At 33.7% G+C, this 27,634-nt stretch overlaps 1 pseudogene; it reads right to left on the bottom strand.

Annotated features, from left to right (window-relative positions):
• Window positions 1-22,145: 22,145 nt before the first annotated feature.
• LOC114083663 (serine/arginine-rich splicing factor 2 pseudogene) lies at window positions 22,146-23,021 on the bottom strand (annotated as a pseudogene).
• Between the last annotated feature and the right edge of the window lie 4,613 nt (window positions 23,022-27,634).

Consider the following 27,634-nt stretch of genomic DNA (forward strand, 5'->3'; position numbering starts at 1 on the left):
ATATATATATATATATATATATATATATATATATATATATATATATATTTTTTTTTTTTTTTTTTTTAATTGTAGTTGGACACAATATCTTTATTTATTTTTATGTGGTACTGAGGATCGAACCCAGTGCCTCACACATGTGAGGTGGGCACTCTACTGTTGAGCTACAGATCCAGCCCAAATTATGTATTTTTTTTAATTATAGAATGATAAATATAAATCTATTTGCAAAATAAAATTTAATTTAAAAAGAAAAAAAATATTTATTAAGTTTAAGTCAGGAAAAAAGGTATAACGATCATTTATTTTAGAAATATAGATATTATTTTACCACAAAGGAATTTATGTACTACATTGGTAATTGTGTAGCAAGCCTCGTTATATAAGTCTCTCACTTGAAAACAATAATTTACTGATGGTTGTTAAACAGGTCACAGGAGCTCAAATTAAGTGGGAACAAATGTGAAAGTTAATTTGGGGGTACAGTAAGAACAGAGATGAAGAAAAGCATCCCCTGCATAAATAGCTTTACGGGACCAGAACCAGGATTCATGACCTCTTACTGATATGTGCCACGTGGTTTCTCTGTAAGAGCTCCACTATATAACCACAGGCCTGGGCCCAGAAGTTTGGCGAGAATTAGCTCCAAAGGAAACCCTCAGGGACTTTTTCCTGTATTAAAATATGTCTGATAGACAGGGAGGGAAAAAAAGCTTTGAGTATGTGAAAAGGAAAAGGCCAAATGACATAGCAGGAAGTGCTTTAATTGCTCCAATGTCAAAGATGGCAATACCTTGCCATGGCTTTGTTTCAGCACCAACCAGACTGGAAGCTACCATGTGTTAGTATGGTAGGGATTCGTAGTTTTTGCCCTTTCTTCCTGGAGAAAGGCCATACAAGAAACCAGGAGAGGATAGGAATAAAGGAAAAAGTAATCAAAATGAAAATCCCCACAAGATAAATCCTCAGCCCTACCATCCAGAGACTGTTAGGCCAGAAGGAGAATTTTAAGAGATTTAAGCATGAGAGTTTTGATTTTAATTTATACTCATTGTGGTTTTAGCATTTAGACTCACAGAAATTTCTGAGTTATAGAATTTTTCTATAAAAAGTATAAAAATTGCAACAACCTATCTTAAGAATCATTCTATATTCCATTGGAAATACCATCTATGGAAATATTGTATTACTGAGAATCAAATGTACTTATATCTACAAATGACAAATACTGTCTTAGGTGCTAAAAATGTTTACGTATTGTCAATGAGGGAAATACCCATAGTTCAAGTTCATCTCACCGACCTAATACATTCTCACCGATTATGAACTACAGATTCTTTTCTAGTCTATCAAGAAAGGAGCTTGAACTCAACCTTTGCAAACATTTCAATGCATAATACTATATTTATTCTAAGGTAACTAAAGTCATTCTTCTCATTTAATTCAAGAATGGCATTTACCTTGTAAGCTGAAAACTCCAGTTTAGTATAATTTTAAAGGCAATATTGTCAATTTGTGTAAGTTCTTCTCAGAGTGGACTCTTAAAACATTACTCCAAGAAGTTTAAATTGAAGAAGTAGTTTGGTAAGCTACCAAATTACTGAAGTGTTGTTAAAAAGTCTTTGGCTCATCTGGTCTGTGTGTTTTACTGTTTGAATCAGTACCATAGGAATTCAGAGAATAGGCTCTAGGATCATGGCTATCTACTCATTACACCTGCAATTCTCTTTATACCCATATATCCTTATTAAAATTCACATAATAATACTTCATAGTATAAGAAGTATTTGATATAATTCATGTAAAATATCTGAAGTAAGAAAGGAAACATAAGGTCAGATAGTATAATTTTTATTCACTTCTTACAAAAATTGAGGATAATAGTACTTATAAAAGTGTAAGAATTAAATGAATTAGGACAATTAAAATTCCTAGTAAAATTCCTAGAACCTGGTAAAGGACTTAGTCCATAGTAAATATTATTATTATTAACCATAAACAGTTTCAAAGAATAATACTTGGGGACTGATTACAATATTTGTTTTAGAGTTTAAATGACTTTGTAGATCCTAGAAATAATTATTAATTTTAAATGGTACATTTAAATTTCTGATAAGCAATATCTCACAATTAATCACATCACATACCAGTATGCTTTTCAGTTAACTTTCACAAATACCAAAATAAGATCATAAAAACTTTTATTTCTGACTTCTTGTCCTATGCCAACCCTGTCTAAACCTTTAACTGGGTTCAGTACTTCCTTTCTGTTCTAGTTTGACTCTTATTCACTCTAATCAACTGTTCTAAACTTATTCTAATTGTATTCAAAGGCTGTTTTAGATGTTTCCTATCATTGTAGCAGATAGCTCAGTCTTTCCTACCACAGAGAAAATAGAGGTGATCTATTATCACCTCCTTGATTTTCCTACCATTTGCCTCCTGATAGCAATATTTGTACCTTTAAATGTGCCTTTTTTCTTTTTTAAGCCATTATCTTAGCTCAAGATATTATAACAAAATACCAAAGATTGGGTGGATAAATCAACAGACATTTATTTCTCAAAATTCAGGAGACTGGGATATCAAAGTTAAAGGAATAAATAGATTCAGTTCTTGGTGAAGGTCCTCTACCTGGTTTACAGAGGCTGCCTTTATCCTGTGTCCTCAGATATCAGAGAGAAAGATCTAGTTTTTTAATCCTTAAAAGGAAACCAATTATATTGTGGTAGTCTGACCCTCTTTACCTCATCTTAATCTAATTACTTCCCAAAGGCTCCAACTCCAAATAATATCACCCTGGGGGTTACAACTTCAACATGTGAATTTGAAGGGACACAAAAAATTGCTCCATAACAACCATCTTACCATTTTGAAGTATATAGTTCATTGGTATTAAGTATATTCACAATGTGCAAACGTCACTACCATCGATCTCAAGAACATGCTTCATCTTGCAAAACTGAAACTCTATATCCATTCAGGAATGACTGTGTAATTCCCTCTACCCATGAACACTGGCAGCCACCATTATATTTTCTGGCATTGTTGATTTGACTACTTTAGTTTCATTGTGTAAGTAAAATCATTCAGTATTTATCTTTTGTGACTGACTTATTTAGTTTAGTATAATGTCCTCAAGTTTCATCCATGATGTAGCATGTGTCAAAAATTCCTTCCTTCTCAAAGCTGCATAATATTCTATTTTATGTATGTACTACATTTTATTTACCAATTCACCCATCAATGTACAAATGGGATGCTTTACCTTTTGGTTATAATAAATGATACTGCTATGATTATGATTTTGCAAATTTCTTTTTGACACCTGGTTTTAGTTGGGGGGAGGCAGTCCTCTTTAAAACCCAGAAATAGAAATGCTGAATCATATGGCATTCTATTTTTAACTTATTAGAAACTACCATACCATTTTCTGTTGGGCTGCATTATTTTTTTTAACCACTAAAAATGCACAATTCCAGTTCCTTGAATTTATGGACTAATGGTGCATAATCCTTTTAATGTGATGTTAACTATTGTTTGATAGTATTCCATGAAGGATTTTTGCATCAACATTTATCAAAGATATTTGGAATTGTCTTTACCTGTAGTGTCTTTGTCTGATTTTGATATTAATATAATGTTGGTCTTACATAATGAATTTAAAATGTATTCCTTTTCAATTTCTTTGAAAGGTTACAAGGAAGATTTGTGCTAATTCTTTAAATAGATTGGTGGTAGGATTCACCAATGAAGCCATCTATTCCTTTTATTTATTTTTTGTTTAGTACTGATTCTGTCTTTTATATAGTTCATAGTTTCTGTTTCTTCATGATTCAGTTTGGGTAAGTCGTGGGTGTCTCTAGGCCCTTCATCCATTTCATCTAGGTAACCCAGTTTGTTAGTGCACAATTATTCACAGAACTCTTTTACAATCATTTTTGTTTCTGTAAAACCAATTGTAATGACTCCTTCATTTCTGGGTTTAGTTTTTGGATTCTTTTCATTTTTACTTTGTCAATCTTGCTAAATGTTTATCAACTTTGATGATTTTTTTTTTCAAAGAACAAAATTTTGGTTTCATTGATTTTCTCTGTTGTTTCCATTTTCATTTTTTAATACATGCTCTAATTTTTGTTATTTTCTTTTTCTATGGGATCATTTTGCTCCTCTTTATCTCACTCCTTTTGAGGTATAAATTTCAGTTTCTTTTAAAAGATTTTCCTTCTGTATTAATGTAGGTATTTATTACTATGAACTTCCCCCTTCTGATTTAGCTGCATTTCATAAATTTGGATGTGTTGTGTTTTCATTTTCATTTGGCTTCATCTATTTCCTGATTTTCTTTCTGATTTCCTCTTTGATCCAAAGAAGACTCTTTTTTAATAGTGTATTGTATAATTTCCAAATGTTTCTGAATTTTCCCATTTTATTTATTATTGATTCCTAGTTTATTTCCATTGTGGTCAGTAAAGGATTTTGGCATCATTTAAGTCTTAAATGTGTTAACACTGATTTTGTGAACTAACATGAAATATCCTGGAAAATGATTTTTATTTCTTTAGTAAGGGTGTATTTTCTGCTGCTGTTGTGTGGAATGTTTTTTATATGTCTCTTAGGCACATTTGTTCTATGTGTTACTTAAATCCTCTGCTTCTTTATTGATCTTCTGTTTGGAGGTTACATCAATTATTGTAAGTGGTATATTGATATATCCTACTAGTACTGTAATGCTGTATATTTTTCTTTTAGTTCTGATTCTCTTGATCCTGCTGAGCACTTTATTTATTTGTGTGTGTGTGTGTGTGTGTGTGTGTGTGTGTGAATGACAGCAGAATGTATTATAATTCATATTACACATATAGAGCACAACTCTTCATATCTCTCCTATAAAAAGTATATTCACACCAATTTGTATCTTAATACATGTACTTTGGATAATGATGTCCATCACATTCCACAATCATTTCTAATTCCCTGCCTCCTCCCTTCCCCTCCCACCCCTCTGCCCTGTCTAGAGTTCATCTATTCTTCCCATGCTCCCTCTCCCTAACCCACTATGAATCAGTCTTCTTATATCAGAGAAAACATTCAGCATTTGTGTTTTGGGGGGGATTGACTTACTTCACTTAGCATTATCTTCTCCAACTCCATCCATTTACCTGCAAATGCCATGATTTTATTCTCTTTTATTGCTAAGTAATATTCTATCATGTATATATGTCACATTTTTTATCCATTCATCTGCTGAAGGGCATCTAGGTTGGTTCCACAGTTTAGGTATTGTGAATTGTGCTGCTTATAAACATTGATGCGGCTGTGTCCCTATAGTATCCTGTTTTTAAGTCCTTTGGATATAGAGAAGAGAGATAGCTGGATCAAATGGTGGTTCCATTCCCAGTTTTCAAATGAATCTCCATACTGCTTTCCATATTGGCCGCACCAATTTTCAGTCCCACCAGCAATGTATGAGTGTACCTTTTCCTCCACATCCTCATCAACATTTATTGTTGTTTGTATTCCTAATAGCTACCATTCTGGCAGGAGTGAGATGAAATCTTATAGTAGTTTTGATTTGCATTTCTCTAATTGCTAGAGATGATGAACATTTTTTCATATATTTGTTGATTGATTGTATATCCTTTTCTGAGAAGTGTCTGTTCAGGTCCTTGGCCCATTTATTGATTGAGTTACTTGGTTTTTTGGTGTGTATATTTTTGAGTTTTTATATACCCTAGAGATTAGTGCTGTATTTGATGTTGAGGGGTAAAAATTTGCTCCCAAAATGTAGGCTGTCTATTCACCTCATAGATTTTTTTTTGGCTGAGAAGAAAATTTTTAATTTGAATCCATCCCATTTCTTGATTCTTGATTTTAATTCTTGCAGTATAGGTGTCTTACTAAGGAAGTTGGGGCCTAATCCGACACGATGAAGTTTAGGGCCTACTTTTTCTTCTGTAAGATGCACAGTCTCTGGTTTAATTCCTAGGTCCTTGATCCACTTTTAGTTGAGTTTTGTGCATGGTGAGAGATAGGGGTTTAATTTCATTTTATTGCATATGGATTTCCAGTTTTCCCAGCATCATTTGTTGAAGATGCTCTCTTTTCTCCAATGTATGTTTTTGCCACCTTTGTCTAATATAATTGTAATTTTGTGGGTTAGTCTCTGTGTCCTCTATTCTGCACTATTGGTCTACCAGTCTGTTTTGGTGTGCTGAGAAACTTTATGATAGTTATTTTGAACTTTTGTCAGATAAACACATAACTCCACTTTGTTAGTATTATTCTCTGAAGATTTAACTTCTTACTTTGTGTGGAGGATCTTTGCCTGATTCTTCATGTTCCTTGAGTCTCTTTGTAGCTAAGACAAAGCAGGCACCTCTTCTAGTCTTTGAGAACTGGCTTTGTTAACAAAGACCTCCACTCATCATCCTGATCAGAGTTTCTACCAGTTGTTTCCCTTTCAAGGGAAACTGAAAGATAATAATTTATGATGCTTGCTCTATGCCAAACGGGGTGAGCTATGGTTTCTAATACTCAGAATTCCATCTTATTCTCCCACAGGCAGCTGGACTTTACCAAACCTATTAGAGCTTCAGAGATATTCTGGTTCTTTAGGTATCTCCAGAGAAGTCAAGTGTTGAATCAACTCTTTCTATAATTTATGACTCTGGATCTATGGTACAACTTCTAGATGTAGATCTATGATAAGCTACCAGCCTAGTTCATTGTCTCTGTATTCTTCAAGTGTCTAGACTATGCCAGCACCACATAGCTCCAGAATGATAAGATAGATGGTATTTCTTTGGACAACCCTAAAGAAGGTGGAACACTGGACACCTGGATAAATTGACTCTCTTCTCGGGGATTTTTCACTGCTCACTTTGTACTAATTAAGCAAAGAATCTAGGATTTATTAGCCCAAACTGCCATTTTTTTACTCTCCTGGGTCTCTCATAGTGCCAATTCTTTTAGGACTCCCAGATTGATGCAAAAGAAGTCAGTTTTCTGGGGAGCACCCTTGGAAAAGATTTGAGTGCTGGAAATGGGAACCAACTTCCTTTTTCCCAGAGTAAAACAAGTTAAGGGGTCTCTTGTATGACACTATACTAGAAGATAATAAATGATTTCTTTAAGCTAGTAGGTTTTGGGTGGTTCATTTTTCAGCAGTCGATGCTAAATCACTATGGAAGAAAGGACAGAATCAGAAAAGGACTTTGACCTAAATATGATTATCCTGAAGTGGTAGCTATAATTCCTCATTCTGTTTCCTTCTCCACCTCTGTACAAAAATTACATTTTTTGTTTTATTTTCCTACTTTCCGCATTTTTCAAAGCAGTTGCTCAAATGACTCCAAATAAGATGAATGACAAAGAGCTATCCTGCATCTTTTGGCAGAGTGTTTCATTTGCCTATATATGTTATAGATAGAATTATGCATATGGTTCTCAAAATCAAAATGATTATGTGATTCATCACTACCTTTTTCCCTTTGCCTTGGCCACTCACCACTGCATCTGTATTAGTTTCCTCTAACATATTGTTGCAAACAAATTAGCTTCTTAAAACAATACCCATTAATTATATGAAAATATTGTGGAACAGAAATTTGTGTAACCTCAATTGAGTCTTCTGTTTAGGATCTAACCATTCAAGGTGTTATCTTGACTCTTACCTAAAATCTGCTTTCAATATCATTCAGATTGTTTTAGCCTACAGTTCCTTGCATCTGAAGGGTCTTCTTCCTTGTTCAGTGTCAGCCAGGGTACTCTCTTAGCCTCTGGAGGTCACCCACATCCTCCTTATGTACCTTCAAAGCCAGAAATGATATATTAGGCCCTTATGACATTCTAATCTCTTATTGGCCCTTCCAAATCCACAAACCATTCATCATCATACACTTGTTCCCCATATTTTCCTTGCCAATGTCCTGTGCATATTCTATCTTGATATCCTAGTCAAATATTGACCAGGTCATAATTATTATTAAAGTGATATATGATCCAGAGTCATATATTATAGAAAGAGTTGATTCAACACTTGACTTTTCTGGAGATACCCAAAGAACTAGAAATTTTGCCCATTCCATTATATTCTTTAATTGTAGTTTTCATGTTTGATGGTAGTCATTAGAGGTGAGGAAAATGAAGCTCAAAAGAGTTACTAACCTATAGGATCTTGCCTGATTCTTCATTTTCCTTAGCTCTCTTTGTAGCTGTTTGTGTATTAGACAAGGCAGGCACCTCTTTGGTTCCTTAATAACTGGCCTTTAAAAAAAGAAAACCTATACTTATCATCCTGGTCAGAAATTTTATCAATTCTTTCCCTCTGAAGGGAAGCTGAGAGATGTGTATTTATTTTGCTTGCTGTATGCCAATTATAAGGTGAATTTCATTTTCCTTCGTTAACTCATGTAGACTACTCTGGCACGTAGGCAAGAAAGAACATCCATTATTTGGACCCACAATCAATTAGTCTGTTATTGAGCTCCACCAGAGTAGGGATCCACAACTGGACACTGAGCATCTGTGCTGTCACAGCCATCTCTTGCTATTTCTCTCTCCCATTCTTTCCCATCTTTGTACTGTCCACCTAGCTCCCAAATTTATGCAGCAAAGCTCTAAAGTAGAGGACAAAGTCAGAAGCCTCTTTTATCCCATGGGGTTGGAGAAATAATTGCTATGGAAATACCAGAAATACTATCATTATTTTTTCCTAGAATAGTCTCCTATGCAAACCAGAGTAATTTCCCAGAGTTATCAATCTCTGTAACAACCTCCAAGGGCACTTCATCTACAGGTTAAGTTCAAAACTTTCCTCTGCTGATTTCTGTCTTATTTCTATTGATTACCTTCCACCATTCCCTGTATACCACTTCATGATCTACCTATAACTAGCATTTTGTAATTCCTTAATGCTGTGATACTGTCACAGGATAGACCTATCATTGCAAATGTTATTTGCCTGCCTATATAATATATAATATGCATTTTTCAAATTAGGTCCTACTTAATTTTCAAGATAAGACCAGGTGTCATCTTCAAGAAAGTCTCTACTACCATGTCTGAATATTTCATTTGCTCTTGGGTACCTCAAAGTCAGAAACTTTTTTTTTCATCTTTATACATCCATGACCTTCCACTTTGGGTACAATAAGTACTTTTTGAAGACTGATTTTATATTTTGATGAAATATTTTATATTGGTAGTCTCTTGGGACTTTGATAATCTAGCATTAGCTAAATTAGGTGCTTAGTAATCACACTCATTTTATGTTATAATCATCCCCAGAATGTCTACATATACACATGTACAGATTTGTGGTACCCAACAGATCTCTTCCAATAATAAATCAAAAATACTAAATAAGTCTCCAATATTATAATTATACTAACTTACAAGTTCCAGAATTATTCTGCCTTCACTCCTGAGAGATCCAGAAAAGATATTATATAATCCATTACAAATCAATTATCACCATAAAACTTAGGTCTCTAATAGGAAGTAGTGTTATTAGAAAAGAAATTTCTTCATTATGCTTTTAACCAAAGTACAGGAATTTTGGTTTTCAGGTTGGACAAGCCCACTAAAAGTTACTCCTTTACAACCTCTTCATGAAGGATGCTCAACAAATCACACCTACACATTTCATGAGGATGCAACATGTACAGTAAGATTGTTTTACTATGTGGGGTAATACAATATTTCTTATTAGTATATTTTATTATGTGTACTTGGTATTTTATTTCTCAGAAAATGACTACTATTTATAAAATACTTCTTATATGCCTGACACTGTTTAGACCTGCTCAGTTCTTGCATTTTTTTTTTTTTTTTTGCTTATATTCTGACATACCTACAATATTATAGGGAAGGGATGAGGGAGTAGATGCTGGTTGTTCCCAACCCAAACTCCCTCTACTGGAGAGTGTACATAACCCAAGTAGCAGTGAGTGATGACTATTAAAAGGCTAACAAGCACTATCTGATAGACTGTACCCTCTCACAGTATATCATTTGAACACCAACCCTGACTCGATTCATGCTTCTAAATAAGGTAGTATTGTGAGAGAATGGAAAACAAAGACATTTAAAGTATATGCCATAAATGTTTCCTCTACTCAAGATACCATGGAAAGTCTTTATGTTTTTCCTCATCCTGTGCAATTTTCTTTTATTAAAAAAATCATGAAATCAGAAATTAGGGTAATTCAGCCTGTTTGGGGATGTTATGAATTCATAAAAAATACAGAATGTGATTGGAAAGAAAATTAAATTTTGTATTTGTTAGTTTCACTTATTCCATCTTTAAACTCATCAAAGGATTCATTACTTCTATAGGTAATTTCTATGAGAGAAATAAAAGTGAATATAAAAAAGTGAAGATATTGGTGCCCTTTTTTTTCCATTTAAGCTACAAATTCATGGCAAAGTTCCAAGCCCTGTCTAGTTATTTTAGGATTAGAATTCTAAACTAGTGCTTCTAATGGGAATCTTTACTAGAATATTTATGTAAATTTGTTTTTATTAATGACAAATGAATCTAGATATTTTATTCCAGTAGTGGAAATTTAGTAACATGGGTCAAAATCTCCAGTGACAAAAACAATTAGATTAATACTTAATTTTTTTAAGTAAGAGGTTGTAAGGTAGAGATAAAATTGTTATTGTTGGAGGGAAATTTCAATTTCCCAACAAGAGCATAAAATTCTAAAATTTAAGCCTGGCACTTAGGGTCACTTTGGCCTTGCAGGAATATATTGTTCCCAAATAAGTAACTGAAATTTTGATTCAAATTTTTGTTAATATCATAGGATCATAAGTTGAAGCTAATCTATATAGATCACCCATTACTTTTGGCTGATTACTTGTAATTCTGTGGTGTAGAATAAGGAAAGATCAATAGTATAAATCCCTTGAATACTGTACCATGGCTAAGTCAAGGTAAATGAGAAAACTTAAGTCTTGAACTAAAATGAAGGTGATCCCAGATTTTTATTATTCCCAGGAACTAGGCAGAGGCAAATAAAATTCTTCTTTGGAAGAAGATAATATTTTAATAAATCTCAAAGTATTTCTATGAATGACTTTTAAAATATCATGTTTGACATGCAATTAATAGTATCTAAACAAATAAGGATAAGTTCATCACAAGTGAGAATCAATGGAAATTAGAGAAAACAGAAAGGATAACACATTGATTACAAAAAAATGTAAATATCACATGATACTCATGGAGAAAAAGTTGAGCTCACAATTTTCACAAAGAAACTGTAAATTATCAAATCTGAAATTAGCAAAGTGGGAGGTAGGGAGAATAGTCCCAGAACTGAAAAACACAATAAATGAAGAACTTAGTTGATGGGTACAATAATAAATGAAACATAGTAGGAAAAGTAGAGAACTGATAGATAAGTCAGAAGAAAATATACAATGTCATAATACAATATACAAAAATGTAGAAAATAGAGAAGTAAAAGTCAGAAACATAAACAATAGAATGAGAAAAATAGATGTGCTTATTGGGAAGCTCAAAAAAAGTGAGATAGAATAGGGAAAAGAGGCATGTGAAGGTACAGTTGTTATATCTATATTTATTTCTGGGGCTCTCAGAAGCACCCTTTCACATTCTCTGCTGTATATTGAGGTCAGAGTGTGGTTCCACACAAGTAAGCCAAAGGTAACAGTGATGATAACATTTGTGACAGTGGCAGAACCAACACCAATGGTATTGGCAGAAAAAGTTTCAAAACAGACACAAGTCATGGAGAACATGAGAATGGAAAGAAATAGAAAATTTCAGAAAGTTTGCCTTTTTGCATATTTTTTAAGTAATTGCTTTAATTGAAATCTGGACATCAGTAGTATCTTTTGTTCGGTTGAATATGAAGAAATTTAGGAAATTGAGGCTTACATTATACTATTGGTATTGAAGAATCTTACACTAGGTTTTACTAGCATTTTATTAGGGCATAAATATAGTTCTGCTTCAATGTCATTAGTCCTGTCAGAAGTACTTAAAAACATCTCAATTGGAAGAAAGAATTCCATTGCATCAGATTCTAAGAACAAATAGAGGATAATAATAGAAGCAAGATAATAGATACTAGAAAAAAGAATATAATTTCAGAAAATTATATAGATTGTTATTCTGTGGACCTAGAATCCAAAACACTCCAAAAAAACTGAAGATGCATAAAATATGGAAGCTTATAGGACTCCAAGTTGAAGAGATAGTATATTAGAAAAATTCATATCCCAATGAAAATTATACCATAATGTAAATCATATAATATACCAACATGATAATAAAAAAGAATATGACCCACAATGCATAAATTTCTGCTACCACTAGAAAAGAATTAAGCACAATTTCTGAAGTAATTGCCTCCATGATAAAGAAGAACAAATTGGATAGATTATAGAGTAAAATAATCTCAACAGTGATATTTTGCATTGATTGTATCTTCGCTGGTATTTTTTTGCCAGCAATTACTAAATTAGTTTCAAATATACTGCTTAAAAACATAAAGCTTAATATGTTTGCAACATTTATCTACCTAATCAGGAAAAATTCAGAAAAAAAATCACAAATATTTCGAGGGAATTTGGAAATGACTATACTTAAATTACATTTCAAAATAAAGGGGTAGTGTGTAAAATATCTCTTAGGACATAAGCAAAATACATGGGCTACTATAGTGCAAAATGATACCTTGCATGTCATATTGGTAATATCACAGCTACAGTCATTAGGCATTTGTTTAAACTTAGAAAACATACATAATTACTGGTGTTTGAGTATATTTGCCCTTTGCTGATTAAGCAACATTTCATCAATACTTTTAGTATTAAATTGTTTTTATGAAATAGCCATTAAGGCTCTCTCTATTGGTATTGATTGATTATCAATGTATAAAAAATTACCCTGGTTTTCCTATAAATGAAGTGTGAACTATCTTAATTTTTATGATGAAGGTTTTTTATATGATTTGTCTATTTATGGCTAACAAATAGTTTTTTTAGAAACATTTATTTAAAAAAATAAAGTAGGTACAATGTCATAATCACTATCACTAAATAGCAATAAATGTTTTCCTTTGTGTCAGGGATAGCATTCAGTCATTATAATATTGTATTAATAAAGGGTGATTATTTTTTATTAGGATCAAAATCAAACAGACTTTATATTTTACCATGTATACTTCAAACATAGCATTTCAATAATTTCTGCATGTGACTCAATACATTAGGTAACCCCCCTCTCCAAATAAGCTGGTAAGAAAGTTGTGATTATTTTGAATCATTAAAATACAGCAATGATTTTGTTGATACAACACTGATATTTATTTGAATAAGAATAATTCATATTGTGGATTCCAGAATACTATTACTTTTATAAAGCAATATTTTTAGAAAAAAATATAGGAGTAACATACCAAAAGAACTCTAATATTCTGTCATTTGGAATTCTATTCCCACTGAAATATATTTCAAAAATGAAGATTAAACAAGACACTTTTACAAATTATTTTTATAAAGGAGACACTTTAGATAAATAAAATCAGAGTTTACTCAAAAGTAGGCAAAAACTAAAGAAAATGTTGAGCTATTCATCCATCAACAGAAAAAAGATACAGTTGGTCAGACACATAGGGAGGAATGTAATGTAAAAAAAATTAAACCCTATAAGGCTTTACTCAAAGAAGAGTAAAGCCTTATAGGGTTTAATTACATGCATATCTAGAATTAAAATATGAGAATTTGGTATGTGTTTAGGGAAAGATCAGTGACATTCAGTGTAAAAGATTCTTCACATTTTGGGGGTCAAGGGTAAAAGTATTAATATTGTTAGTCATTGAATATAATACAATACTACAAATTGAATCACATATTTTCAAATAAACATTTGAGGCTATAAATGTCTGCCTTCACAGAGAAACTCAAAATTGAATAAAAATAAAATGGTCAGGTAAAAAATATAAGGAAAAAAAGTCATCTTAGAAAATAATTATTACATGATACAAGAGAAAAGCGATTAGATTAAAAACTTAACATGTGGCTGGGGATGTGGCTCAAGCAGTAGTACACTCACAAAGATGTTGTGTCCACTGAAAACTAAAAAATAAATATTAAAATTCTCTCTCTCTCTCTAAAAAAAAAAACTTAACAGAAGTTGAAGAAAGATAAGAAAGGATCCAACAGGATGAAAATGAAATAAAGAATTAGTTAAATGTGTCAGGAAATGGTCAAAGCAGAAAACAGGCACAGAAGAAACAGTGTACATTATAATCAGAGCCTCTGGAGAAGAACAAAAAATAACTGATGGAATGTGATTAATATTTCAAAATCAGTACTAATGTTATTTTCTCAAACTTAGCATTATCAATATTTGGGGCTGCAAAATTCTCTGTTATGGAGAATGGCCCTGTGTAATCTAGGAGGATTTGCAGCTTTCCTGACCTCTATCCACTAGATACATGTAGCACATTTGAAGAGAATGAAATTTCCTACTCAAAGATCTAGGAAATGACTAACAAACAAAAGGAAATTACAAAGAAAGAAATAAAAAATAAGACAAGTAATACAGCTGAGGAGATGGAATAATACAGTATTTTTTTCTGTATTAAAGAAATAGAAAATTGGACACATTTTAAGAAATAATGGATCCCAGAAACTAAACAAAAGGCAGTGAAGGACTGGGATCTCTAAGAAAAGGAAAATAACAATGTGAGCCCTAAAATCATACCTGCTCAACATCTGAAGGCAATATCTAAGCCACAGTCCAGGAAAGGAAAAATCTAAGCATAGCTTTACATTCTTGCTGAGTTGAACAGACAAAGATCAGAGTTCTGGAAGGTCATGGCATCCAGAAATTGCAAGGTATTATGCCAGGAAAGAGGAAGTTACGGGGAGAGGTAGGTTAATGGTGAATGGGCATCTTTGGAGATCTGCAGAGGAGATTGCTCACACCTTTCACTAAGCACCCATCTCTGCATAAAGAAGAGGAAACTCAAAAACTGTGGAAAAAAAATTCACTATCACTCCCTGAAAGCAAGGCAAGAAAAGAAGTTCCACAAACTAGAGTTGAAAAAACTTTGTAAGTATTGAAACATCCAATAGAATCTCCAAAGGATATCACCTTGTTGCTGGGCTTAAGTAGCCCTACTTTAAATATTGCTCTGAACTTGTTCTACAAAGTTAAAAGTAAGCCTAAAAAGCCTCTAATTGATTCCAATTCTTAACTACATGTGTGAAAGAAAAATCAACAATATTTAAATACTAAAACAGTCCCTAGCAATCAAAATCCTGAAGTCTAAGATAGGTTTTCAGAAAAAAAAAATCACTTTTCACAAAAATAAGCAGGAAAATATTAGCCGTTCAGGAGAAAAATCAATCAAAACTGGAAGTCCCAGAAGTAAGCTTAAGCAGATAATGATGCATTCAAACAACTATTACAGACAGGTTCCCCAAACTGAGGATGGTAAAGAAAATAATAATCAAGGTGAGAAAAAAACAGATGATATAGTGGAGTCTTCAAAAGGACTTAGAGAAATGAAAAGCTTATCTAAAAGGAAAGAAAAATCAGAAACTGTACATATGAGACACACCAACTGAATATACCTGAGCTGAAATACAGAGAGAAAATGTAACTTAAATAAATGAAGCATCAGTTATTTGCAAAACAGTACTCTTAACACAAGTGTGTTGGAGTCCAAGAATAAAGGGAGATAGAAAAAGTATTTGTTAAAATTATTGCCCCAATTGTTCCTAATTGATGGAATTTTTAAACCTACTGGCACAAAGAGTTCCACAAATGCCAATCTAAAAATAAAATAATTGATCACATCAATAAAAGCACATCAATCACATTGTTGAAAAACAGTTGAAGATTGAAAATCTTTTAAAAAGCTTTTTAAAATGTACAAAAGAACACATAAAACATGTAAAAGGGTGACATAAGCTACTTATCAGAATCTGTGCCTGTCAGACAAAAATGAAGACCTATATATACCTCCTATACTTCTATAAGTAACTCCTACAAGCAACTCCCCCCAAAGAAATCAACTAAGAACACTTTAACCAGCAACAAAAAAGTTCAAAATTGAAGCCAACTTAGACATCATCATTTAAAAAAAAAAACAAAGCTGAAAGAAAATATTGCCAGGAGACCTGACAAAGGCCTTAGGCAAAATAATAATACACAATTGAAATTTTAGCTACAAATGGAATGCAGTTGATGTTATCAGAATTGAGAGAGACAGGAGGATATTTTTCACTTTAAAGTTCCTTACAATATCACTGTTTAAAGCAATAAGAATAGCAATCTATTTGGGGGCTACACCATATATAGAACTCAACTGTATAGTAATAACACAAGAGACATTGAGATAAAAAAGGGGATTTGCTGTTATAATTTGTTATACTACTTGTGAAATGGTATGATATTATATTGTAAACACTAGAATTAAAGGTATGCATTGCAAAATAGGAATATTGTAAATCCTACAGTGTCACCAACAGCAGCAAAGAAAAACAATTAAAGAAGTATAGGAGGTATATATAAGAAGTATAGGAGGTAAAATGGAATTTAAAAAGAAAAATCATCCCTAACTAACCCAAACTTGACCCAAAAGGAAAAAAAAGCAGATGAAACAGAGAACAAAAGCAGACTCAAACCAAATTGTGTCAGTTGTTTTATTAAACATAACTTAAGATAATTAGATTAAAAATAAGAAATTATGTTGAATAAAAACACTCAAGACCCATCTATATCCTGACTATAAGAAAACCACCTGAAATGTAAATAAAAGCTAAAATTAAAATGTGAAAATATATATCATGCAAATACTAGTCAAAAAAAGAAGAAGTAACTATAATAATATCAGACAAAGTAAATTTAGAACAAGGAATTTTACTGGGGACTCAGAAAGATATTTCACAACAATAAAGAGGTCAATTCATAAAGTAGATATATAACTAATAACAGAGCTCAAAATATGTGCAACAGAACTGAAAGTCAAATCTGTAGTTATCATGGAGATTTCAAAATACCATCCTTGGTAATTGATAGAAAAGGTAGAAAGAAAAAAATTGGGATATAAAATATATAATCAAAATTATAATGCAGGCAAAACTATCAAATATGAAAGAATATTTGCAGATATAAGAAACGGGGGATACCACTCATTAGTAATCTTCATTAAAAGCATAATCTGAAATACACATTTGTTCAAAATGATGAAGTAAGAAACCAAATTTCTAAGGAAAGAGCAAGACGCAAGAGAAGAACAGGCAGATATGAAAGGGAACCAGTTGTAATTCTATAAATGAAAGCTTCCTATGTGGCAGAGTGATCATCTAAGAGAAAAACTCTCCCACAGCCACAAACTCTGATGGAATACAAATTCATCTGCCAAAACCCTCTGGTGGTAGAACCAAATTTGGCAGATTTGAGAAAGGAGTTGAAATGTGAGAAAAGGTTAAGAACAAGATGAGTTTCCCATTTGGGGGGCTTTTTGCTTTCAGAAAACAGAAGTAGTCAATTTTCTGAGGAAAGGCCTATCTTTCTGGTCTAAAAATAAACTAACAGAGCATTAAATAACTATATGGCCACAAGGGACAAACGAGAGTCAGGCAGGAGTAAGAGGGAACTATATATCTGTGTGTGAACTCTGCCCCAGTCTCTGATGGCCTCCTGAAAGATCTTTGTCAGAACAGACTCCATGCACCTAACCTTAAAGGAAAACAAAGTGGGAGGGTTGTGTTCCTCCTAGAGGCTCCAGAGGAGAATCCATTTTCTTGTCTTTTTCAGTCTGCCTACATTCTTTGGTTCATGGCCCTATGTTCATCTTCAAAGCTAGCAATGGTAGATAGGATCCTCTTATCATGTAACATGACTGTGACCTGTTGTTCTGCCCCAGTGTTCTACATTCATGAGTCTTATGATTAAATTGTGCCCATATTCCCATATGAATGCCTAGGACAATTTTCCCATTTGAAGGTCACTTGAATAGCAAATTTAATTCTATCTGAAAATTAATTCCCCTTTACCATGTGACAGCATATTCACAGTTTCTAGGGATTATGACACAGATATATTTGGGGACCTAAATATACTTAGTATATTAAAATGCTTACTAAAGAAATTTTTAAGTAAAGAAATGGGGAAAAATGATTGTCAACAGATGTGTCCTATAAGAAATTTGTGAGCAAAAAAAAAAAGACAACTTTTTCCTTTTAATGCCTTTAAATAAAGTATACATTACTAATTAAAACAAAGTATAACATTGGCATCTGCAAGTTTTATAGATACAGTACATATGTCAGGTGTAGAGTAAGGAGAGATAGCCTGTGGTAAATGAACTATAGTTGCAATATTTGTTCATAATGTGTGAAGTGATACAGTATTAACTATAAGTAGACTGTGGATTCTGGTTAAAGAATATATATTGTTACTTCTAGAACAGCTGTTAAAATGTCATATAAAAAGATACAATAAGAGCCAACTGAAAATTTAAAATGGAATTCACTTTTTAAAAACAAATATATATTGCAAAAGAAGGCAGCCAACGGGGAATAGAGGAATAGAAATATAGGAAACAAACAGAAAGCCAGTAAAAGTGCTAACTTAATCCAAATATAACAATAGTTAAAATAAATGGTAAAACACTAAAGATCCCAACTGAAAGGCAGAGGGTGCCAGAAAGAATAATAAAGCAAGAGATAACTTTATGGTATGTTCAAGAGGCACACTTCAAATATATATAAAGACATAAATACATTTAAAATGAACTAGTGGAAAATATTGACAATGTAAACATAGCATAAATAGGCTGTAGTATTTATTTTAGGATCAAATAAATTTCAATACAGAGTATTATAAGATATGAATTATATAATTATAAAGCATCATCTTCTCAATAAAGCCTAATAATTATAAATATATGTGCACATATTAGTAAAGTTAAAAATATGTGATGCAAAAACTAATTGATCCAAAGAGGAGAAAGAGATATTTCAGTTTTTTAGCATCTGTTTCTGGTTGATCAAACTAGACATAAATCTAAACAACACATTAATCACCTTCAAGTAAGTGATACTTTTAGAATACTGTATCCAAATATACTCAATAAATATTATTTTCAAATGCACATGAAATGTTCATTATTATAGATAATATGTGGGAGAATAAAACCATCTTATAATACATTTAAAAGTATTGAGATAATTACACATGTGTTCTCAAACCACAACAAATTTTACTTAAAAATCAGTTACCTTTCTGAACTAGGTGGTGCACACCTATAATCCCAGTGGCTCAGGAGGCTGAGGCAGGAGGATCGTGAGTTCAGAGCCAACCTCAGCAAAAATGAGGTGCTATGCAACTCAGTGAGACCCTGTCTCTAAATTTAAAATGTAAAATATGGCTGGGGAGGTGGCTCAGTGGTTGAGCACCCCTAAATTCAATCCCTGGTCCTACCCCACCCCCCAAAAAAATCAGTTACCTTAATAAGGAAAAAAGCAAGTATTTAAAAATATTTATATGCATACTTCTAGGTAATCTATGAATCAAAGAACAAATCACAAGAAAAAGTAGAAAATATTCTTTTTTAAAAAAAAATTTAGTTGTAAATGGACACAATATCTTTATTTTATTTGTTTATTTTTATATGGTGCTGGGGATCGAACCCAGTGCTTTATGCATGCTAGGCAAGTACTCTACAGCTGAGCCATTACCCCAGCCCCAAATATTCTCTATAAAATAAATTTTTTTGCAACTTTAGAAAAACCAATACAAAGGTATTATCCTATATTGAATCAAATGGGGAGGGGAATGAGAATACCTGCAAATAACTCAATATAGTTTTATTTTTATTTATTGATTATTCCTTGGTACCAGGGATTGAACTCAGGGGCACTTAATCACTGAGCCACATCCCCAGCCTTTTTTTAATTTTTCATTTTGAAATAGAGTCTTTGTGAGTTGCTTAGCTGAGGCTGGTCTTAAGTTGCTGAGGTTGGTCTTAAACTTGAGATACTCCTGCTTCAGGCTCCCAAGCCACAGGTATTTCAGGGGTGCCCCACTATATCTAGTTTAACACAATATAATTTTAAAAGCACCAACAGTCTTAGAAGTTTGTGAGACATGTTTGTTACTAAAGAATCATAACTATGGAACTATAATTCTAAATTCAGAAGATAATTCAAAAGTGAGGAATATTTAAAAACTAGAAGTTCACATTCCTTTTTTAAAAACTTTTAAAAGGGCTGGGGATGTAGCTCAAGCGGTAACGCGCTTGCCTGGCATGCGTGGGGCGCTGGGTTCGATCCTCAGTACCACATAAAATAAAATAAAGATGTTGTGTCCACCGAAAACTGAAAAATAAATATTAAACAATATTCTCTCTCTCTCTTAAAAAAACTTTAAAAAATTTATTTATTCTAGTTTGTTATATATAACAGCAGAATGCAATTCAATTCGTATTACACATATAGAGAATAATTTTTTATGTCTCTGATTGTACACAGAGTCACACCATTCATATCTTCATACATATACTTGGGGTAATGATGTCCATCTCATTCCACTGTCCTTTCTACCCCCATGCCCCCTCACCCTCCTACCCCTTTGCTCTATCTAAAGTTTCTCCATTCTGCCCATGCTCTCCCCGCCTCATTCCCATTATGGATCAGCATCCACATATCAGAGAAAACATTTGGTATATTTTTTTGGGGGGGGGGATTGGCTTACTTTACTTAACATGGTATTCTCCAATTCCATCCATTTACCTGCAAAAAAAAAAAAAATATATATATATATATATATATATATATATATATATATATATATATATATATATATATATATATCACAGTTTCTTTATCCATTCATCTACTGAAGGGCACCTAGGTTGGTTCCACAATTTAGCTATTGTGAATTGTGCTGCTATAAACATTGATGTGGCTGTTTTTAAGTCCTTTGAGTATAAACCGAGGAATAGGATAGTTGGGTAAAATGGTGGTTCCATTCCAAGTTTTCCAAGGAATCTCCATACTGTTTTCCATATTGGTTGTACCAATTTGTAGTCCCACTAGGAATGTATGAGTGTGTCTTTCTCCCCATATCCTTGCCAGAACTTATTGTTGTTTGTATTTATAATAGCTGTTATTCTGGCTGGAGTGAGATGAGAGCTTAGAGTAGTTTTGATTTGAATTTCTCTAATTACTAGAGATATTGAACATTTTTTTTTATATATTTGTTGACTGATAGTATATCCTCTTCTGAGAAGTGTCTGTTCAGTTCATTGGCCCATTTATTGATTAGGTTATTTGGGTTTTTTGGTGTTAAGATTTTTGTGTTCTTCATATATCCTAGAGATTCGTGCTCTATCTGATGTATGTATGGTAAAACTTTGCTCCCATTCTGTAGGCTTTCTATTCACCTCACTGATTATTTCTTTTGCTGAGAAGAAGCTTTTTAGTTTAAATCCATCCCATTTATTGATTCTTGATTTTATTTCTTGTGCTATAGAAGTCTTATTAAGGAAATTGGGGCCAAATCCACATGATGAAGATTTTGGCCTACTTTTTGTTCTATTAGGTGCAGGGTCTCTGGTTTAATTCCTAAGTTCTTGATCTACTTTGAGTTTTCTTCATGGCAAGAGATAGGGGCTTAATTTCATTTTGTTGCATATGGATTTCCAGTTTTCCCAGCACCATTTATTGAAGAGGCTATCCTTTCTCCAATATATGTTTTTGGCACATTTGTATGATATGAGAAAACTGTATTTATGTGCATTTGGCTCTGTGTCCTCTATTCTGTACCCTTGGACTACAAGTCTATTTTGGTGCCAATATGATGCCGTTTTTGTTACTATTACTCTGTAGTATAGTTTAAAGTCTGGTATAGTGATGCCACCTGCTTCACTGTCCTTCTTAATGATTACTTTAGCTATTCTGGGTCTCTTATTTTTTTCAGATGAATTTCATGACTGCCTTTTCTATTTTTATAAGGAAAGTCATTGCGATTTTGATTGGAATTGCATTAAATCTGTATAACACTTTTGGTAATTTGGTCAATCCAATAATGAAATCTGAAGTCCTTCACCTCACTAAATTACAAGAAATTTGAATACCAGCAACAAAATGGCACATAAAATGAAGTTTGCCACCTGAGGCAAAGATTAAAACAAGTAAAAAGTTAGACAAATGTTACAAAATAACCTTTTCAACAGCCAGTTGCTTGTTCCAAGGACTCTTGGATGGACCGATGGACTGAGTATGTAGTCCTTTTTTCCCCCAAGTCCTCTGTTATGCTGCTTTCGGATACATCATGTGCTCACGAGGACACGGCGCCCTCCTCCTCCGGAGACTTGGGCGGGCTCTTGGACCGCGAACGGGACTTGGACTCCCTCTTGGACACTGGCGGCGGGCTTCGGGAGCGGGACCGGGAGCGCGAGCGCGAGCGGGACCGGGACACCGACGACGACTTGGACTTGGACCTGCGCGCCGAGCGGGACTTGGAGGTGGAGCGGCTGCGGGAGCGCGTGCGGGAGCGCGACTTGGAGCGGCTGTAGCGCGAGCGGCTGCGGGAGCGGGACCGGCTGCGACTCCGGGAGCGCGATCGGCGGCGGCGGCGAGGGCTGCGGCTCCGCCAGCCGTAGCCGCCGCCCCCGTACCTGCGGGGCGGCGGGCCGCGGCGGCTGTGGTGCGAGTCGGGCGGGCGGCCGTAGCGCGCCATCTGCACCCGCAGCTCGCGCCCGTCCAGCACGGCGCCGTCCATGGGGTCCATGGCGTCCTCGGCGTCGCGCTTGTCGTGGAAGCGCACGAAGGCGAAGCCGCAGTACTCCTTGGTGTAGCGGTCTCGCGGGATGTACACGTCGCCCACGCGCCCGTACTTCTCGAAGACGCGCCTCAGCGTGTCGGGCGAGGTGCGGTAGGTCAGGTTGTCCACCTTGAGGGAGGTCATGCCCTCCACATCGGGAGGCGGGCGGCCGTAGCTCATGGCTTCGAGGCGGCCCAGGGCCCCGCGAACTGGCGACGAGACTCTAACGGCCTGGGCGGGCCCGCACGCTGCAGGCAGGCAGCGGTCTTCTCAGGCCCGGGGGCGATGCCGCGCCCCAGCAGCTGCTTTCCGCGTGGAGAGGCCGGGAAGAGGGGCGGGCTGGCGGGCGTGCTAGCTTCGCAACTGTGAGCACCTGAGCAGCAACTGTCTGAACTCTGTTTAAACAGGTGCAATACCAAGAACTGAAACCAGATCCTTCTCATAGCCCATATAAAAGGAAGAAAAACAATCTTGGCTAGCCAGCTCCCAGCACTGAGGAGACCAGCATCTGTTTGGGAAGATAAAAGAAAAAGCCTTCAGCCTCTGCAGCATTTCCTTTCTTTCTGCTTTTTATTTATTTTGCCTTTTTATCATGATAGAATTTGTAAATATTGTACAAAGGCATATGTCTTTGGAAATATACTTCCATTGTACAGACTCAACTTGATAACAGTTTAACTACTACTGTGTGAAAGTCTTATTAGCTATGGATAATAATATAATATACCGAAAGAACAAATGTAAGGGTGATAACACTGGAAGACACACACTTCTCTAATTACAAGTAGAAGAACCAGAATATTAGATAAAATGCTTAACTCTGATTAAAATCAAATTAACATTTAAATTTTATGTAGATTTAAAGTTTTTCTTAAATGTGACTATTTTTTATCTGAAAGGTAATCCATTACATTTTTCTATGTTTTATACATTTCAAGAAAGGGCAAATCCCAAAGTCTGAATTGAAAAGGACACACTTCAATCTAATGTAAATCCTGTCTTTAGATCCTGACATTCACTCCTGTGCAAATTACTTAGGTATGACTAGGCTGATTTTAAACTAATGAGTGCAGGCACATTCAACCCCTCAAGAGAATCTGAGATTCTGTAAAGAAAAGTTATAAACCTTCTATCATTCCATCTAAGAACTTAAAATCTCTCCAGGACTATATAACATAAATACTGCCAGGTTTATAAATGATTGCCTATCTGAATTTTTATATCTACCAAAGTTAGTAAATTAGCAACCCAATTCAATTGTCAAAAATACTGAGCAAAAGAAATCCATATTGCTTTTGGTATCAAATTATGTATTTGTGCATCTAAAAACATTTAATACTCAAGTGTTCTCACAGAAAAAAAATATTTGATTTTTCATTAAATTCCTGAAATGCTTTAATGCATACTATGATTTTGTTAGTGTGAATTTAAATGTAGAGGAGAATGCAGTGTGCTAAGTGATATGCCAGTGTTTCATTACATTCATTTATGAAAAAATAATTCTTGATAATATGAATGCATGAGAACCTGTTTTGTAAAATAAACTGCTTGGGGGGTTGCCTTTAAAAATGTTTCACTACTTACCATAGAATCTATACTTAAAAACTGCATTCCCAAGACTCTTACAGTGGCTTTTATACCTATCTCCCTGGTATATCGAGGGAACATACCTCTAGAGAAAGAAACCATTTGGGCAGCGAGAATCTTACTTCTCTAACTTGGTAGGCAACTTTAGCTCAGTTGAAACTGCTGCAGACAATGTTTTGCACTACTTTCTTAATAATAGACTGGGATAGGGAATAATAGACTGGTGGGGATTATGTTGGAAGATGTAGAAAAGCAGAAAATATATATTTCACGCTAAAGGAAGATTCTTTAAATAATAAACAATCTCATCAAAGCTGATTTTTAAAAGTATTTTTATTTAGAGATATGTTGTTGAATACTATTTCTTATAATAGAACTATTTTGATCTGTTTATACACTATGCTTGAAAGAACGTCAATTAAATTATCTTTCTACAGAAAGGCTTTGACCTCATTATGCTCTATTTAGTGCATCATGTTTAAAATGACATGCTTTACCTCTGCATACCATCACTGTTTGTTGCTAAAACATTAATTCATGAAGTTGATGTTACTACCGAGAGTCTGATAATTTGTTTAAAATAACTTGATTATACCTTGTGTGAGATTTATGTCTGTGCTGACAATGTCTTCTCAGATGTCTATAAGCCTGATATTCTACAACCTCAGATGTATTTAGTGAATCGTAACCATTAACATGACTAATTTTGTTTCATTGTATCAAGTTTCAGATGTTTAGTTCAATGATAATGTTGACTACATATTCACTGCATTAAATAGAAAAGAAAATAATCTTTTCTATGTGTAATCAATACTTTTTTTTTGGCTAAGAGGATGGGGGATTGCGTGCATATTCTTAAATGACACTACACTTGGCTTCTCCTGAATCTTCAATGAAGCTCAGCACTGGGTTCAATCCTCAGCACCACATAAAAATAAATAAAATAAAATAAAGGCATTGTGTCCACCTACAATTAAAAAAGATATTTTAAAAAAAAATTGGAAAAAAAAACTCAATGAAGCTGAGAGTAGTAACTAGCTTGAGGCTAAGTATAAAAGTGATAGTCAGGTAAATCATCACTGCCTTTTGAAACTATTACACTCACAGGATGAAACAAACTGTCTTGAATTTTAACTATTTCCCCTTCTCACATAGGCATACCTTTCTCTTAAGAACTATGTAATCTGTCTTGGTTTTGATTTGTGATGCAAATATTTCAAAATATCTTAAGAGACTGAATGTTACTTTATTTTATTTAGACTGCTAAATATAGTAAATATTATGAACTACTAAATATTTTCCTCAGCATTTTTTAGTGAGTAAATTCATTGAAAGTTGTTATATTTACATTCCAAATTATCACCATTAATTTTGATAATTCGCAAGAAATGCATATCTGTCCATATTTTTAAACTTGATCTCCACCTTAGAAACAACTATTTAATAGCTGTTCATATTGGTACTGTCCCAGACTCACACTGATAATTCTACAGGAATTCCCAATTATTTTTGAGCTATTTTATATACTATGATAATGTGAATTGGGAGATTCTTTAAATTACTTTGCTCTGTGATATATTTATTGAGTACCTACTGTATGACCCTATCATAGGCAATGTTCAAACTAATGGTAGTATATTAAAACCAAACCTGAAGTTGAATTATAGTGAAAGGTAAATTTAACTGATACTTTTCTGAAAATAACTTTTATAGAATTTTTATTTGCATTTAAATGTGAATAAAAACTTTACAGTAAGCACTTTATCCAGAGACCATAACAGACTTTTCCTTACTCAAGGATTTCCAAAAGTAGCCTACTTTTGTATTAACAAATCTTACTCAAAGACCTTAATTTCAGTTTATAAACTTGTTAACTGACCCTAAATGTTCATGATGCTTTGGAATTTTGTACTCACCATTAAAAACAAAAAAGGCTAAGGCAGTTAAAGCTCTAGAAATACAAATCAAGGAGCTACTACTTTACTTCTTTAAAAAGCCTCAGATATTATTAAATCAATATGTGTTTAAAGTCCTGGTGCTTTAAATATCTAATATGAGTGTGTATTATAGATGCCTATTCACTGGTTTGATAGAGTAATCTAGAAATCAGACTTTTGATTAAGTATGAATCAAAACCATATGAAAATATAATGAATTCTTACAATAGTGTTATTTCTTTGAATTATAATTCTCCTTCCTGGGATGACTGAATTAACTCACTGGAAAAACAGGGTTTTCTTTGGTAAAATATTACTCTTATACCTCAGTTTCTACATTTATATAGTTAACAATCACATCAGAAGACTTATTCCAGTTGAATCTCTAAAGTTTATGAAATATCAAGAATAATTTGTCATTATATAAGAACATTATGCAAATAAAAAATTAAATGGTCAAAGTATTTACATAATGTAGAAATTAATACAAGAAAATTTATTGGAACTTAATGATTCTATTTGTGCTTTTCCAAGGGATATGGATTAAGAACCAAAGGGAAAACACCACACACACACACACACACACACACACCAAATACAAATCTAATAACCAAATATGCAATTAATCTTAAGGGAGTTTCAATTTTTTGCCTCATCCCTTCTTTCACATTCTTTGTTTTGGGTTGGAGGAGACTTTTTAAAAAACTATCCAGAGAAAAAAATCAAGATAGATCTGAGATCAACTCATCTAACATGATAGTAAATATAAGATGGAATTAACCCACTCATCAAGAAAACCACCCCATGTCACCAAGCAAAAGCCAACCTAAGCCATTTAAATGAGACATCCATAACAAAGAGAGCCATCAAAGTTTAACATGAAAAAGATGGACACAGGTGTACCAGACCAAGCACAAAAGAAATCAAGCATTGCCAGTTTATTTTCAAGGAAGAAATCCGAGACAAAAAGTAAGACAAAGATCATTCACATTCTAAGTTAAACAAAAAAAAAAAAAAAAATCCCCCCAAACCCAAAAAAGTGTTGTATTGAATGCACAAGCAGTATTGTTGTAAAAAGAGGGTTTTTAGAAATTTATGCAACTATCCTGTATTTCTTCCAAATGTCACTGAAAAAATTATTATTCCATTTTTCAAAAAGTAACAATGGCATTGCTCTTCTGTTCTAGTCAATTAGCAGGGTTACTGCATTAGGCAGAAAGTTTTATTTGTATTTAGTAAAACAAATCGTTTAGGTAAGTAGTTGTGTCAAAATTTTTCAATA

This window comes from Marmota flaviventris, chromosome 11 (assembly GCF_047511675.1).
Source record: "Marmota flaviventris isolate mMarFla1 chromosome 11, mMarFla1.hap1, whole genome shotgun sequence".
NCBI lineage: Eukaryota > Metazoa > Chordata > Mammalia > Rodentia > Sciuridae > Marmota > Marmota flaviventris.